Genomic DNA, 6,000 nt, shown 5'->3' with positions numbered 1-6,000 from the left:
TCAGTACTTCGTTTCAGTTACATATTGCTGTGTAGGAGTTTTCAACTACCCAGGCACCCCTCATGTCCCAACAGCCACCATCTCAATACTAACAGTTAAGTAGATGAGCGACAGTAGACCTTCAGTAAAGTTGCGCATAAGAGCGGACCGGCTGGGGATTTAGCTCAGTGGTAGAGCGCTTGCTCAGGAAGCTGCTAAGGCCCGAGTTCGGTCCCCAGCTCCGAGAGAGAGAAAGCGCTGGGACCATTGTGTACGGACGCGATTTGAGTTTGACAAGGCTACATGACCATGTGATATCACTTACTCGTCTGTTTCTTTGAATCCTTTACTTGTATGTTTCTTTAATCAGCTCCTCATTTTCCATTTCCATGTGTGTGTGGTGTACATGTGTATGCCATGCCATATACGTGTAAGTTTGCTTTTGTGCATGTGAAGGCTAGGGATTTAGAGTGATCGGCACCGCCCTCCATCATCCTTCCACCTTGAGCTCACTGAGGCAGCTCTCAAGTCAACCCAGAAACTCACTGATGAGCCTACTCCTCACGTAGCCAGCCTGCTCTGAGGGATCCCCTGTCTCTACCTTCTGAGGCTGGAATTACGTAGGTGCGGGTGCACCACGAGCATTTTGAGTGGGTTCCTGGGGATCCCTGAGCTCAGGACCTCACACGGGCTGAACACCAGCCACGCTTCCTGAAGCCAGTGCGCGTCTCCTGAGTCCCTCAGCACGCACTCTTTCTCATTGGAGGCCAATCACAGACGGTTTTCTAAGATATCAAGTGTTTTGGAGAATTAGAAGCAGGCCTCCTCAGTTGAGTTTTGACTTGAGTGATTTGTTTCCTAAAATTAAAAAGCTGCCTGCCTCAAATCTTTCCATGTATCTGTGGAGCTTTGTCTGTATTGTTGCAGTTAATTTACATACCTTTCAGTTTTCTTCATAAGAATGTTATCGGTTTCTTTTTCTCCAAGAGCAGTGTTTGGACAGAAAACAGCACGCGCCAAAAAGTATTATCGTGAAATAGCTTATGTTTTAAATCTGAGACGTCTATCTATATGGTATATCTTTTGTATATAGATATAAAACATAGTATATACACATATATAACACGAGCTTTTGGCACATTTATAATGATATATATAGAAGAGTGTAATCTACCACAAGATTATGTGATTAAAATATACTTTGGAGGTAGAAAAGTACTGGACATTCTGGTGGGCTGTGTGTTAGCTTCTGGCCAGTGACAAATACTGGAGAGAAGCAGCTCATGGGAGGAGAAGCTCACTTTGGTCCAGGCCCTCACGCTGTGGAGCTAATCATTTGACTGCCACTTCAGGGTGCCCAAGCTGAAAGTTAGCATCGTAGCAGGTGCAGTGCTGCGTGCCTCATTGTGATGGGAGGGAGGGAGGAGGGAGAGGGGGACGTGAGGGGCAGAGATCAGAGAGAAGGGTCTGATGAGATGACAGCTCCTGGATCCATGCCTCCACACGACCCACTCTCCCTCCTCCTCCTGGAGTTTCCACTCGCATTAGTTCGCCAGAAATTACTGTGCTGCTCCGAGTGGCTATAGATCCGTTGACAAAGTCAGAGCCCTTAGGATCCAAGCACATCCCCAGAATGCACCTGCTTCTCCTTGTGCTGCTCCAGAGACAAGTGCATGCCAGACTCTGCTGTGACAGAACCCCAGATGCACAGCAATATGGGTGGACAAAGAGCCCCCAATTTCCAGTCATTTACTCAGGTGGGGGTGCATGCGTTACCTGCCGTAGTAACAGGGATGCAGAACACAGTGGAACCAGTGGAAAACAAGGCAGAGATAGAGTACCCATAGGCGTGACCGAGAGACTCGCTTCCCTCAGCCAGCACGGCTGCTCCTGTCCCATCTTCTAACTTGTAGAGAGAACTTCCTGCAGTGCAATAGTATGTGAAGCATCAGCTCAAATAAAAAGCTGGCCTAGCCTATTAGCTGGAAAGAAACAGGGAAATAGGAAGTGGAAGGGAGCCTCCTGGCCGGGCAAAAGAAGGATTCTGGGAGTAGAGTCAGGTGATTTGCCCCAAATGCTGATAGAGAGACGGTTACAGGAACCGAAAGGAGAGAAAGCATCCACACGGAGCAGTGGACTTAGAATAGGAGCTATGACACGGGATAGTTGAGTTGCAGCGAGCTAGTGGCAAGAGCCCAAGACTATGCGGCCTAAGCATTTTACTCATCATAGCTCAGTCTCTCAGAGTGCGTTATTTTGTCAGAGCGACGAGCATGGTAAAGGGAAAGCCTATGTGTTTAGTCTCCTAACACTCTGTGTATAAGCAAGATTAGGATTATCAATTAATTCAGAGCCTTTATGAAACTCCTCCGATCATTGTTTTGTTTTAGTCGCTTTACATGTATATGCCAAGTGTAATGCGTGTGCTGGGTACATCGCAATAAATGCTCCTCAGAAGGGCAAGCGGGTGCAGGATCCTCGAACTGGAGTTATAAGGTGTCCGAGCCACTCCCTGGTGCGTGCGAATCAAACTCACAGTCCTCCACGGGAAAAGCCAGCATCCTTACCACTGTGCCATCATCTCGGAGCTGGGGACCGGAAGGGCCTTTGTGCTTGCTAGTGGCTGGCACGACCACTGGCTTAAATCGACCCCTCTAGTGGACTTCTTAGCAGGCAAAGGTGCTGTCGAGACTTAGCATACCAGAGAGGCCAGAGAGACAGGCATCCCACCATGTCTCTGCCCCTGCTTCGTGGCAGGTGCTAGAGACACCCAAATCTCTTGCTTATAGTGAATGAAGAACTTTTTCAAAACACTAGAGTACAACAACAATTACAAAGCTACACTCTTACAAAGATTTACTGATGTGCTGGTGCATGCAGGTTACCCTCAGACTGCCAGATGACGGGTACTCCATGGTCGAAAGTTTACAGACGGCTGCGAAAAGCAGGCCTGTAGGGAGTGCTGGGGACCTGAAACCTCAGTCCTCATAGTAAAACAGCAGTAGGTGGTAACCCAACCACTAAGTTATCTTTCTGGCCCTCATGATACTTTTTAATCTTTTTTTTTAAAAAGTGTGTTAGGTGGTAGGAAGAAATTTGACCTTATCACTTGGCGAAGATTATTTAAATCTCGGGACACCAGAATTCAAGAACCGATTCTCTGTGGGATGTCTTTCTAAAAGACTAAGGTGAGGGAATGAGCACAATAATGACAAGAAATGATTTGAAGTGATCCAGACCCTAGAAGATCTTGACCTGCAACAATGCATCGATTCACTAATTAGAAAACACATTTCCTACCCGGAACTTACTTGCTGAAATAAGTGAGCTGAGAGATGCTATTTATATGAAAATTAAAACCAAAAGGCATCAAACTTTGCATTTCTGATTATATTCAAACCATACAATTACAAGCATTATAAAATCAATTTTTACTATGGTCATGAAAGTAACAATTAGACATCCCATTTTAAAATTGAAATGATATTTGTATTAGATGAAATTCCTCCTCTTCCCCCAGCCCCAGGAAAACATCAGACTAGGAATGATCCCCCGTGGTTCCTTTCTTCATAAGTCCCTAAAAGAAGCTGCCTGGGACCCATTTCAGCTTAGAGGCTGCAGTGGGGAAGAAATGATATTGACTCTCTCTAAGTACTGTGTAGTCAGGGCCGGGGTTCAAAGTCTTCAAAGGTTACAGCATTTTGTCAAAGATTTGGCGACCAAAAAAGCTGAGAAGGAAACAAGGGCGGATAATGGTAGATGATTTGGTGGTGGTGGTGATGGTGGTGATGTGGTGATGGTGGTGGTGGTGATGTTGGTGGTGATGATGGTGGTGGTGGTGGTGGTGGTGATGGTGATGGTGGTGGTGGTGGTGATGGTGGTGGTGGTGTGATGTTGTGGTGGTGTGTGATGGTGGTGGTGGTGGTGATGTTGTTGGTGGTGGTGGTGCTGGTGGTGGTGATGGTGGTGGTGCTGCTGGTGGTGGTGGTGGTGGTGGTGGTGGTGGTGATGATGGTGGTGGTGGTGGTGATGTTGTTGTTGTTGGTGGTGGTGGTGGTGGTGGTGTGGTTGGGATGATGGTGGTGGTGGTGGGTGATGGTAGAGGTGGTGGGTGGTGGTGGTGGTGGTGGTGAGTAGTGATAGTGGAGAAAATACTAGAAGCCTTGAGTCCATTGTTAGGCCCTGTTAATTAAGGTCAAAAATCTACCATTGTTCAGGTAGCCTAATGAGCTCAGTGCAACATGGTGGACTCCCTTTACCGTCAGGGGCTTTTCTTCTCTGACCTTGTCTGAGGAGCCCAAACCCCATACCCACTGCACATGCAGGAGGTCGCCCAGCCATAGCGAGATTACAGGTTCAGCTTCCTCTCTCCTGGAATGCCTCTCCATGCAAATGAGGCATCCATAGACCTTTAACTCCAGCCAATGATTTTCATTCATCCCGGCAACTTCGTTCCCCTGTCCAGGGTCCACATAGCCTTCCCTGGGCAAAGTGTGCGCGTTCAAGCCCACACCATACAAAGGTTTGCACTCGAGCTAAGATCCTCTGAGAGCTGTTTTCATGGAAGACCATCAGAGAAGGTCTCCCTCCCTCCCATCACTCCCAGCCAGACTGGGATCCCACGGAACCGCACCCATTCCTGACTCTGCTTCATGCTCCAGCCTGCGATACAGCAGCATCTGGATACCCTGAGTAAAGCAGGGAATGGAGGATGCAGAACAAGAGCTTTAGCCCCCACAAAATGCACACACCAATCCATGAGAACCCAGCACCACACCATGGTCTACACATCATTCCTTCCCAAAAGGAACAAGGTGGTGTTGGAACGATGGATTCAGATGTGAGAAAACAAAACTACATATATGTGTACAAATCACACTTGAAATACTCAAGATTGATGGAAACATGTTCCAAGGACTAGCTTAACTTGCTTTCCCTTTTCCTTTTTGGAAAATTCTCCTCCTCCTCCTCCTCCTCCTCCTCCTCCTCCTCCCTCCTCCTCCTCCTCCTCCCCTCCTCCTTCTTCCTCCTCCTTCTCTTCTTCTTCTTCTTTCTTCTTCTTCTTCTTCTTATTCTTATTCTTATTATTATTATGTGTGTTATTATTGAGACAGGGTTCCTTTGTGTAGCCCCTGGCTGTCATGGAACTCATTCTATGAAAGTTTTGATCTCAAACTCAGATCTGCCTGCCTCTGCCTCCTGAGTGTTGGGGTTAAAGGTGTGTGTCACCACATCTGGCAGGTTTAACTTTCCGTGGGCAAATCTGAGGTAATCTGAGCAACAAGAATGACATCAGTCACGAAACATGGCCCCCTACAGCTCACTACATAAATATATATATATATATATATATATATATATATATATTTTTTTCTAGTTTTGAAAAAGCTGTGTTTCCTGGGTATGTGTTTGAGCAGCCTGCCTGTGGGGACCAGAAGAGGGCGTCGATCCCCTGGGCTGGAGCTCCCAGTTGCTGTCTTGCCACCCCACACGGTGCTGGGGAAACAGAACTGTGGGGTCCCTGCAAGACTAGCAACCGTCCTGCCACTGAGCCATCTCTCCCAGCTCAAAAATGAAAAACTTGAAAAAGCCAAGTCTTCTTGTGATTGACTTGTAAACTTTTCCAGCTGACCCTGTAAGTTTGTAACCTTTCTCCTTGGGATCCTCGAGATGGAAGATTCTATTGAAGCAATGGAAGCAGCAGTGTCTTGGCTCATGGTTTCAGGATGGGGAAAAGCATGGTGGCTGGCGAGGCCTCTAATCTCAGGGGCATGAGCTTGTGGCAAGCTTGCCACAGTGCCTGGAAAAAAACAGGACACAAAGACATTTGGTCTGGAAGTGAAGACAGGGGACCCACTTCCCTCAGGAGGCAGGTACCTCCTAAGGGTTCCAAATTCCCCAAAATAGCACCACCAGCTAGGGGACCAACTATCTAAACACAGGATCCTCTGGGAGAGATTTCATACCTGAGTGTGACAAATGCTAAGTCATTTTCTGTGTTGGCGTCCCAGCACTGACGGA

Source organism: Rattus rattus, chromosome 2 (assembly GCF_011064425.1).
Source record: "Rattus rattus isolate New Zealand chromosome 2, Rrattus_CSIRO_v1, whole genome shotgun sequence".
NCBI lineage: Eukaryota > Metazoa > Chordata > Mammalia > Rodentia > Muridae > Rattus > Rattus rattus.
The sequence above is the reverse complement of the archived record's forward strand: the minus strand, read 5'-3'. Positions refer to the sequence as shown.